Source organism: Austrofundulus limnaeus, unplaced genomic scaffold, assembly GCF_001266775.1.
Source record: "Austrofundulus limnaeus strain Quisiro unplaced genomic scaffold, Austrofundulus_limnaeus-1.0 Scaffold298, whole genome shotgun sequence".
NCBI lineage: Eukaryota > Metazoa > Chordata > Actinopteri > Cyprinodontiformes > Rivulidae > Austrofundulus > Austrofundulus limnaeus.
The window spans coordinates 86,653-98,478 of NW_013952700.1; the positions used below are offsets into that span (position 1 = coordinate 86,653).

Below are 11,826 nucleotides of genomic sequence, written 5' to 3' on the forward strand. Positions count from 1 at the left end.
CCCCAGATGTTGAGGGAGACTGTGGAGTCCTGACCTGAGCCATATCAATTCAAACCACTGGCTCAAGGTGCTGACTCAGCAATGCATGAAGCCAGTGCTGCCAAAGCAATTGAGGACAGAATGGGTCCAGTTTCTGAGTGTTAAAATGATGTTAGTAGCATCATGCTAACATGAGCTAATGTTCAAAGCAGTGACAAATTTTCATCACTTTCATCAACCCCAGACTGGCTTCAGGGGGTGTCTCTCTGAGTTGGACCGAAGGAGCTGTGATGTAAGCATACACCAAGAATGGTAAATGGTCTGAACTTATTTAGCGCTTTATCAAGATTTTATCAAGACTTTACACTTCAGACATTCACCCATTCATACTCACATTCACACACTGATGTGGTAAGCTACAGCCACAGCTGTCCTGGGGCACACTGACAGAGGTGGGGCTGCCATGCACCAGTGCCACCAAACCACCATCAATAGACAAGGTGGGTRRGGTGTCTTACTCAATGACATAACGATTAAGATGGCTGGAACAGGAGATTGAACCGACAACCATCTGGATACAAGACGACTCCACCAGCCACTCTACCACAGCTGCCCCAGTATGTACCGTTTTAACCAATAGGAAAATTCAACTGCAGTAGCCAGCATTTAACCCACAGAGGGCAACACTTAGATGTTTTTAAACAAAACATTGCAGAATTAAACAAATTTACACAAAAATGTCAAAATTTGCAGAGATATAAAGATAATACCCTTAAGGTCCGTTTAAGAGAGTTTATCTGCAAAGAAAGTTACTCTTTATAAAMTTATTTTCTTCTTCCACATTTCTACCTCCTTTAACAGCTCCTTTTTTAGTTGTTGTCGTTAAGGCTATCACTTTGAGTTGTGTGCAGTTTTCTCAAGGACCGTTGTGTTTTCACCGGGACCTCCATCTTTCCTGGTACAGTCCACAACCTTTGATCTAGTCCCTTCCTCAGTTCCATGCGGGTAGGGCTCGGTCCTGACAGCTTAAAGCTGCAAACTCAGCCTGTAAAATGCTGTTTAAGCCACAATTTAGCTTAATGTTGAACTTGGTAAAGGCCCAAAACTGGGATATACAGCTGAATTAYACTCAATTATTTTAGAGCACATCTGTGCAAAATACAGTCGGAGGGCCAGAGGAGGCCCCTGGACCATGTCAATTGATGTCCTCAAACAAGAAAAAACAACAACTTTTGTGTATAAACTAGATTTTTATCAAAAGAAAGCAAAAGCAATGTTTTTCTCTTTATAAGGTAAGTTTGAAGAAGCAGACTAAAAAGGAAAGCTTTTTACTTTAGTTTTTTTCTGAACTTACAATACTTCAGTCAGTAAAATGAAAAAGCAGAGTTACAGTCGTTTTGGTCAAACATTGTAATGTTATGTGTGAGATTCCATAATACCTGTTATTGCTTAGAGTGTGTGTGTCGGGGATGACTCTTAGCTGCCAACATTCCAAATTTTAGCTCAATATTTGTAAAACTGACTGAGTTTTGCAGCCACCCTGAATATGTTGTACTCAAAGTTAAACTATTGTAGACATACATCAATATCCGGTTTTAATGTTTTAACCTTGATTACTTTTAAACTGGTCAAAATATATTTCAGGAAAATGACAATACCTGCTCGTTTTAGAAGGCGTTTTTGTCCTTAGCTGACCATATTTCTGACTGCTGCACCCCACCCCCACCCCGGACCACAAAACATACAGTTAGGTCCATATACTGTATATGGACACCGACACACATTTTGTATTTTTACCTTTTTACTGAAATATATTCAAGTTATAGTTATATAATGTACATGGAGATAAGTTCCAGACATTCAGCTTTCATTTGAGGGTATCCACATTAAAATTGGATGAAGGGTTTAGGAGTTTCAGCTCCTTAACGTACCACCCTGTTTTAAAGGGACCAAAAGTAATTGGACAATTGACTCCAAGGCTACTTCATGGACAGGTGTGGGCAATCCCTTCATGCCTTTCTCAATTAAGCAGATAAAAGGCCTGGAGTTGATCTGAGGTGTGGTACTTACATTTGGAAGGTTTTGTTGTGAAGCAAACATGCGGTCAAAGGAGCTCTTCATGCAGGTGAAACAAGCCATCCTTAAGCTACAAAACCAGAAAAAAAACATTCGAGAAATTGCTACAATATTAGGTGTGGCAAAATCTACAGTTTGGTACATCCTGAGAAAGAAAGAAACACTGGTGATCTCATCAACGCAAAAAGACCTGGGTGCCCTCGGAAGACAACAGTGGTGGATGATGGCGTTTGGAGCGGCTGTGGTTGAGTGGTTAGGGGAGTCGTCCTGGAACCGGAAGGTCACCGGTTCGAACCCCGTCCAGTCGACTCAGTCGTTGGGTCCTTGGGCAAGACACCTTACCTGCCTTGCCTACTGATGGTGGTCAGAGGGTCTGGTGGCGCCTGTGAATGGCAGCCTCGCCTCTGTCAGTGTGCCCCAGGGCAGCTGTGGCTACAATTGTAGTTTGCCATCATCAGTGTGTGAATGTGAGTGTGCATGGGTGAACGTCTGTAGTGTAAAGCGCTTTGAGTGTCCTGGATGGATAGAAAGATGCTATATAAGTACAGTCCATTTACCATTTACCATGGCAGAATAATCTCCATGGTGAAGAGAAACCCCYTCACAACAGCACAACAGCCAACCAAGTGAACAACACTCTCCAGGAGGTAGAAGTATCAATATCCAAATCTACCATAAAGAGAAGACTGCATGAAAGTAAATACAAAGGGTTCACTGCACGCTGCAAGACACTCATAAGCATCAAGAATAAAAAGGCTAGACTGAACATCGCTAAAAAACATGTAAAAAAGCAGCAAAGTTCTGGAAGAACATTCTTTGGACAGATGAAACCAAAGTCAACCTCTACCAGAATGATGGAAAGAGAAAAGTCTGGTGAAGTTGTGGTACAGCTCATGATCCAAAGCACCACATCATCTGTAAAACACAGCAGAGCAGTGTGATGGCTTGGGCATGCATRKCTGCCAGTGGCACTGGGTCACCAGTGTTCATTGATGATGTGACACAGGACAGAAGCAGCTGAATGAATTCTGAGGTATTCAGAGCCAAACTTTGTGCTCAGATCCAGACAAATGCAGACAAACTGATTGTTCATTGTTTCATACTACAGATGGACAATGAGCCAAAACATAAAGTCAAAGCCACCAAGGAGTTTATTAAAGCAAAGAAGTGGAATGTGGTCGCAAAAGCAGAAACACGTCGGAATAATACGAGAAGAGTCTGCGTATATGATAATCAAAATATGATTTAATTGTGAGCAACAAACAGACAGAACTGAATCAGGAAGTTCTGCACGCTTGCTACTGGACGCGTCAGCAGAATTCAGCCAATAATATACATCATGTCAACACCATGTGACAGTTTACAACCAATCACAGATTGCCAAATGTACTGTCCAGCCAATCACAGACTCCCACCAGTCCATTGTGGAGTCCCGTTGTCCAGACAACGAGAGTGTAATGAGCTATCAGAAAGATACGAGCGATGGACAGTGTCAAGGGGAAACAGATATAAATAATTAGTCCATGACATGGAATATTCTTGAATGGCCAAGTCAGTCACCTGATCTCAACCCAATTAATCATTTGACTTGTTAAAGACTAAACTTCAGACAGAAAGGCCCACAAACAAACAGCAACTGAAAACCACCACAGTGAAGACCTGTCAGAGCATTCAAAAGGAGGAAACACAGCGTCTGGTGATGTTCATGAGTTCAAGACTTCAGGTAGTCATTGCCAACAAAGGGTCTGAGTACTAGAAATGAACATTTTATTTACAATTATTTAATTTGTCCAATTACTTTTGAAACTCTGAAATGAAGGGATTGTGTTTAAAAGATGCTTTAGTTCCTCACAATTTTATGCAATCATTTTGTTCAACCCACTGAATTAAAGCTGAAAGTCTGAACTTCAACTGCATCTGAATTGTTTTATATAAAATTCATTGTGGTAATGTCTGGAATCAAAATTAGAAAAATGTCTCTGTGCAAATACAAATGGACCTAACTGTTTTCTGGAGCGTGTTTGGGACCTGAGAACAAAAGTCTAAAGCAGAAACTTGAAGATGAGTTTGTTTTGATGGTTCGTTCAAATAACAGAATGAACCTACACTGTTTTATTATAAAATTATAAATAGGTTCAACAAATAAACAGACATTGGGAGAATTTAAGCACTTAGCACCAGGTAATTATTATTTGAGACAACTACAAAACTCGATGAGGCTCAGTCTTTACTTGGCCTCAGGGCTAGCTGGGAACGAGCGCCTCACTACTGCAGATGATTACACTTGCTACATGAACTGTGTCCTAATCGTAGTGGACAGCTTAAATTAAAGCCAGATATGAAGCTGTACCTTCCCAACATCCTCGTAGAAAAATAACCTACCCTGCTGGGAAGAACCAGTATTTTTTTTAAGAAAATGCCTTTTTAAGCCCCAGCTTGTTAAGACAAAACTTTGTTTTTAATCAGAGCTCTAATGAAGCTTAAAGACTGACATGACATAATGCTGATTCTGCATTTGCACTGTTTTTTTCTCTATCTATTTCTGCAAACTTCTTACCTGTTCATACGTGTATCAAAACGTTAAGTTTATTCAGGAGATCAGCGCAAAAACATTTTGAGTTTTGTAACTTTTATACTTTTTAACAAATTAAATTGTTTTATAAATGTTTTCCAATAGAAATAGACTTCTTTTATTCCTTCAAAAGCACTGTTTATAATCTGCTTCAGCATGCTTTCATTTTTATCTTCTAGCTAGTGTTTTGTCACATTCCTACACATTCTCACTCCCAAGTCGTCACATATTGACGCTTAAGGTAAGGTTCCCTCTGCGTCTTATTTTGACGCATCAGGTGCCTCCCTCGCGTCAGTCCTTGACGCCCGCGGCTTTTCCGGGTTGCGCCACCAGGGGTCTTTGGGTCRAGGGTCTGAGGTTAACATGAGGGATCAGGATTAATGGTTAAGTTTAGGTACTGGGATCAGGGGTAGGATGTCCATGGTGAATATTAGGTAATTTCAGGCTTTGGAACATGTTTACGTGAATTTCCTACATTTTCTAAAAATGGTTAATTTTAGGTATAGGGTCAGGGACAGGATGTCTAAAGTGAACAAAGGTAATTTCAGGCTTCGAAACGGTAGTTTTTGCGCATTTTCTACTCTTTCTGAAAATATGACAACAGATTTCGCCCCATCTCGTCAGTAACTGACGTGACGGGGGTACCCGGCGCGTCAAAATCGGACGTAGAGGGAACCTTGCCAAAGCGTCAATATGTGACGACTTGGGAGTGAGAATGGGTTGCACATTCAGCTATTTGCTATTTTTAGCTTGCAGCTAGCCTTTGGCTACTTTTTTAAATACTTTCAACTAGTACTTTGATATTTTTCACCTAGCCTTTTGATACTTTTAGCTAACATTTTCTCCTTGATTTTAGTTACTTTTGTTGCTTTTAGTTATCAGTTTACTTCTTTAAGCTAACATTTTCCTACTTTTAGCAAATGTTTCATTTAGCTTCAAGCTAACATTTGGCTACTTTTAGATTTTAGCTAGCATTTTGTTGCCTTTGGCTTTTATCCAGTGTTTTTCTTCTTTAAGATTTTAGTTATTGTGCTTCTTTTAGCTTTTACAGCTTAATTTCAGTGAAGTTTTTCAGCAATCAACATTAAAGCTACTTTTTTTTTTTTTTAGAAAAGTTGTTTCTCTAGTTTTGCTTCAGTTTCTGAACAACTTCCAACATCAACAATCTAATTTACCTTTGGGGTCAATAAAGCATTTTTGAATTGAATTGAACATAAAACTTTATGCATATTGTGTGTTTTGACACGTATGTTAATGTAACCACCTTGACCTGAAGTTTTTGTAGGCTTGGGTGGAAAAGAAAGAGGAACAGAGCACACTTTAAAGTAGTTATTAACGAGAAGAGCAGCCAACATATCTGAACAGTAATCTATAATTTAAGTGAACTGATGTGTCAGGATTGGGTGTGGTTCTATTAAGGATTTATGTGGTAGAACGTCAGATAATTAAAGGCTGTTTAGTGTCTCTGCAAGTGAACTTAATGAAAGCCTACTTGTTTTTTTTTTCAACTTGACTATATTTAACTCTTGTTTATCTAATATCCCAGTCTTGTACTATAAAAGAAGTCATAGCTAACAGAATGACAAGTGACAGTCATTTTAGACATGATGATAAACTAGAATGAAATTGCAAGCTGGACTTAAGCCTGATGTAAATGAGAGAAGCCATTTTGTGTCTTGCTTACATGGGTCTGTGATGAAAATTTCATAGTTTGCTACTCTGATCATCTGCTGAGACCCTTTCTCATAGCACGATACACCAAACCACTGTGGGATTGGTCAGAACTTTGTGGGCATTTTTGTTCTTGTTAAGTGTCTGCTGTCGCTGATCTTTGGCGAAGACTATTGGTGCGTTCACACCGAACGCAATTTCAGCATCAGGAGCATCAGGTTTACATACAAAGTCTATGGTGGACGCGCTTCAAGCAACGTCGGGAAGTGCTGCGGTGCCTCAAGCGCGATTAGAGCAGCGTGATTTGAACGATTTGAACGATCTGAGCGTTCGACGCGCTGAGGCGCAAATCGCTGAAGTTAGAAAATCTGAACTTTTGCAGCTCGACGCGCCGCATCAACCAATCAGAGAGCCTCCACTGTGTGACGTAGCGACATATTTCCCGACGGGACAGTTTACTGAATGATGTCCACTAACCTGAAACAGATGGAGAGGAGCTCTTTAGCTGAAATCGAGTGCCTGCAGTCGGTGTCCTGACAGGAGATATCTGCACCAATGCGTGGCAGCGACTCATCAGACTGGAAAAATAGTCCTGAAAGCGAGCTGTGAGCCTCTACTCTGAATTATCTGGTGAATTAATTATGAATTAATTATCTGATGAACGTGACATGCTCTTGCTCTCTGTAAATAAAGCAAAGCCACTTCCTCGTCCGACATTAAACAGAGCCCGACAGAGGAGGGAGGGGCGGGGAGGCTGTTGCCGTGCAGCGCTTCAAGAGCTGTCCTGCGTCTGACCTCAAAGTGCACGAGCGACCAACTTCAGGGTTGGCTGCGATTTTGAAGCTGAAATTGCGTTTGGTGTGAACGCAGCATATGTGAAAATACAGCTAAGATTACAACTGTTGCAGTAAAAATGATAAAGTTAAAGAAAACTTACGTTGATAGTAAATAAAACTGAAAAAAATGGACAGATTTATGCACGCTTGTGGCTGTGATGACCAGGAGGGAGTGCGCCTTGTGTAATGGTGCCTTTACACCAAACACGATTTGGGCTTCAAAAACGCATCCAATGCTTCAAGTTGGACGTTTGTGCATTTTGAGGTCAGACGCTCGTCAAACTTGATCTTGAAGCATGTCTGCCCGTTTCTGTTTAATGGCGGATGAAATAAAGGAAGTGGCTTTGCTTTATTTACTGAGAGCAAGAGCATGTCGCGCTCGTCAGATAATTAATTCATAATTAATTCACCAGAYAATTCAGAGGAGTTCTGAGTTTGGTGAGTTTCACCACTCCAGGAGCTGCGAGCTGACGAGGCTCGCTATCAGAACTATTTTTGTCCTGAGCTCGGTTTGATGAGCCGCTGACCCGCATCGGTGCTGATATCTCCTGCCAGGACGCCGACTACAGGCACCTGATTTCAGCTAAAGAGCTCCTGTCCATCTGTCTCAGGTTAGTGGACATCAGGAAACCGTCCCGTTGGAAAATGTGTCACTAGGTCACACAGTGTAGTCTCTGATTGGTTGACGTTCTGCTGCAAAAGTTCAGATTTTCCAACTCCAGCGTTATGCGCATTAAACACTCAAAWTGTGCTGTAGACTCTCCTTGATACCCGTCCACCACAGAGTTAGCATGTAAACCAGACACCCCTGATGCTTAAAGCAGTGTTGTATAAAGTACCTCAAAGTGATACTTGAGTAAAAGTACAAGTATCTTATCATAAAAATACTTAGGTAAAAGTTAAAGTCTTCTCTAAAAATATTACTTGAGTAAAAGTCTTAAAGTATCTGATATTTTTTATTCTTAGGTATCAAAGGTAAATTTCTGACACAAAATCTACTTAAGTATTAAAAGTAAAAGTACTGAGTAAAAGTGAACAGTTAGATTTTCCAAAATGACATTTATTGGGAGGTGACTTCTCCAAAAAATACTTTTTCTAACGATATGCAGCTGTGATGGCTTGTGTACGAGCTAATAGTGTGTCAGAATGGTATATATTTATACTTCTCATCCAACCACAATTAAATTCACTCTAGGAGACACAATTTATCAGGATAGTATTTTTTGAGTAATAACTGAGTAACGAATTTCTACTTCTTACCCTTTTAAAAAAATGTAGTGAGTACAAAGTACAGATAATTGTGTAAAAATGTAATGAGTAAAAGTAAAAAGTATGCTGAAAAATAATTACTCAAGTAAAGTACAGATAACTAAAATTTCTACTTAAGTACAGTAACAAAGTATTTGTACTTAGTTACTTTACAACTTTGGCTTAAAGTGCGTTTGGTGTGAATGCAGCATTAGGACACTTTCCTGCACACAATCTGTTGTAATTGGTGGTCTTTTTGTGACAAATTTATTACTTTATGTCATAAACCCCTTGCTTATACAAAGTTCTTCTGTGCTCCAACATTTCACTTTGTCCAGTATTTTATCTCTGCCATCAAAAAACATCAGTAACTGAACCAATAAACAGTTAAAAACACAATCACATCCATCAAATCTAATATCGATGCAGGTTTGTTTATATCGAATAACCTCAAACCTCTAGTTCCATGTGCACAGAAAACTACAAATGAGCTTTTCTCTAACAAACTAGATTCTGGGGTTGTTCATTATAACTCAACATTTTAGTTACTGTTTAACCAAATTTTAGGTTATAAACCTTAACCTAGTGTGTTGGGTTAAATTGATAACACAACAATCCTAAGTTAAAACTACCCAGAGTTGGCTTGTTGTGTGGGAATGAAGGAAGTTGGCTGCAGTTAAATGATATAATTAAAACCAATAGCTTTTATAAAACATAAATCTTGTCAGGACTCCAGTCTGTGCTGCCTCAGGCTGCTGTTTTCAGAGCGTTTGTGTGATCCTGGTCTTTCTCGCCGTGTTTCGTGGCAGTGAGCGGGTTAAAGCAGACGCTGTGACCGTCCTTTCAGCGCTGCTCGGGGCTGTCCCAGCCCACCGCCTCCCTCCCGCCTCGGGTTGGTGGGGGAGAGGGAGGCAGAGCCCTCGGACTCAGTCGGGGCTGTTTGTCATTCTTGCAGGTCACGCTCCGGTGAGAAGCTGCTGCCTCCTCGGGTTGTGTTGTTTGTTTTTAGCAACGCTTGCCTGCGGATATTTCAGCCTAACCCGGGGTTTTTCCTCTCGTGGTTGTCGAAGCGAAGACTACCGCTGCGGAGCCCCAGCGAGCGGAGAGAACAGGCGAAAGCACCGAGTGACGGAAATACACGACGGTAGGACACCGAACATGCTACTGTCCTCCGCTCCCAAGATCTATACACTCTAATCAGATTTTATTTGGACAGGAAGTCATTCAGCTGCAGTGTTTTCAGTGTAATGTTGGTTCATTCAGTCGGTCCAGTGGACCCGGCTGGGAAAGTACAGCTGAATAACATTCCCAGAAAACCTTTCACTTTATGTACTCTATCTGTCCTCTGGTTTTTCTTACTGATTTGAAATCTTTGGAAAATGTTTGCGCACTAATTCTGCCATGGTGTCTTCACCAGAGCARTATTGAGTTGACAAATTCAGAACTATCTCCACAATTAAAGAGAAATATTTCTAATTCCTTTTGTATCCCAGTTTTAAACATCTGTGTTGAAGACATGATGAAATAACTCATTACTGTAGCCTTGAGCAACCCTTCCACTTGGTATGTTTAACAACCCAGCTGGAACTGAGTGCCCCTGGGGGAAGTGGGGGTGCTTCATGTCCAAAATCTCTCCTGACAACCAGAAACCTGTCAGGGAACACTGCTTCCTCTGCTGCTGTTGGTGTTAACAGTTTCTTGAGTGATTCTTGGTAATTACTGCCTATTAGGTGTAATTAAAGGGATGCAAGGTGCCTTGTGTTCAGCTGTCGCCCAAGGTTTCTCTCGTCTCTCTCACACCCCATAATCATAAACCCGAAATGAAAGACGGCAGAAGAAACCTTTCGTCATCACCTGAATTGCAGCACAACATCAATTTGATCTTAATAAATAGAAGATTTCTGAAGAAAGCATCATGCCGATACAGCTCCTGCTTCCAGCAGGCTTTCAAATTTCTTCAGAAAGTTATTCATCAACCTCGACTCTAAAGCCCATAATAAGAATTTACTTTTGCAACGATCTAAACCGTCAAAATGCCAAAATGTATGATTTATCAACTTTTTAAGAAGTTGACAGATAAATAAATGAGTTTGTTGCAATTCTAGACCTGTGGGGCACACTGTCATGCAGAATAAATTTTGTGTCAATAAGAAAAGGAAAAAAAAATCAGGGCTCAGACACAATAAATGGAGACTCTTTGTAGAAGATAAAGAACAAAGAAATACCTGGATTTTGATGTGCAATAAGTTTAAAGTTTGTTGTTTGAAAAAAATATATCATTTGCAAAAATTGTGGAAAGCTTAAACAGCTCAGAAGTCATTGTTTGATATTTCCATTTAGATCGAACATTCAATAAAAATATCCAAAAATGACAAAAACTAAGTTGGGAGAACATTAAATGTATCAAAATATTACTTCATTCATGTAAAGTCCAACTTTCTGTGACCTGATGTAGTTGCTGTAAAACATAAAGGTGCTTTATATGTTTAGATAATGGTGGGGTTTCTTATTTTGTCAAAAACTTTTTAGTCTCTGTGTTTTATACCCGTTTCACAAGATGCTTTGCTTCACTGGTGTTCCTGATCAAGTCTCATGTCATTTCTTTTAACTGTGCAAGAAGAGCAGTGAATCAAATATTGTGATAAAAATTAGATACCAGCTGAACAGCAATAAAGATCTTAAATTCACACCCTTAATAAGGAAAAACTAATTAAAAAAACTAAATTGATGTTTATTTCTTTACAGTATTTCTCCTGTTTGTGTTTTAAAACTATAAAAATGTAAAGGACATAAAGTCCAAGTTTCTGTGAGTTGTTTAATTGGTATATGGTTTGTTCTTTGGTGTTTTGGTTTCAAAATAAAACAAGAAAAACAACAAAAAAAGGTGTTTTTTATTTTTGTTTTTAAAACTAAATTTCTGAAACAACAGTAGCAAAACTGGAAAAAGCCTACTTTTTTGTTTTGTTTTAATAGTTAAAGCAAAGACATACTTTGTACTTAGTTAGCGCATCATTGGTTTCTGGCAGAACYGGGAAGCATGACCTGAACTTCTGAGGCATTACGTTTTCACTGAGTACGTTAGAAACCAACAAAAACCTTATTTAAGTCAATCTTGAACTATTGCTTTATTATTTCAAGTTATGCAGAATAAGTTTCGAGTGCAGCCATCGCCACTATGTTTTGGAATAGTTTCTGTTCTTAAGCAGTCTTCTTCCAACCACTATAACTCCTTTTCAAAGACTTTCATCATTTCTGCTATCACTACATATTAACACAACAAACACACATTTTACTTTGGATTTAACGAAGTGAAGCCAAAATCTTTAGTTTGATTTTACATTTTTTACATCAAGGTTTTGAAAATGGAAAAACGAGCACGATTTTAATTAGAAACGAAATAAACTAAACACACACACACACACACACACACACACACACACACAC

General features: G+C 39.5%; 1 protein-coding gene across 2 annotated transcripts in view; it reads left to right on the forward strand.

Moving 5' to 3' along the window:
• The window catches only part of disp1 (dispatched homolog 1 (Drosophila)), a gene marked incomplete in the record, with an annotated part of 158,745 nt that overhangs the window by 84,529 nt on the left and 62,390 nt on the right, over positions 1 to 11,826 (forward strand). Inside the window, 1 exon segment of one of the 2 annotated variants that reach the window (XM_014021587.1) lies at positions 9,338 to 9,526. 2 annotated transcript variants of the gene reach the window in all.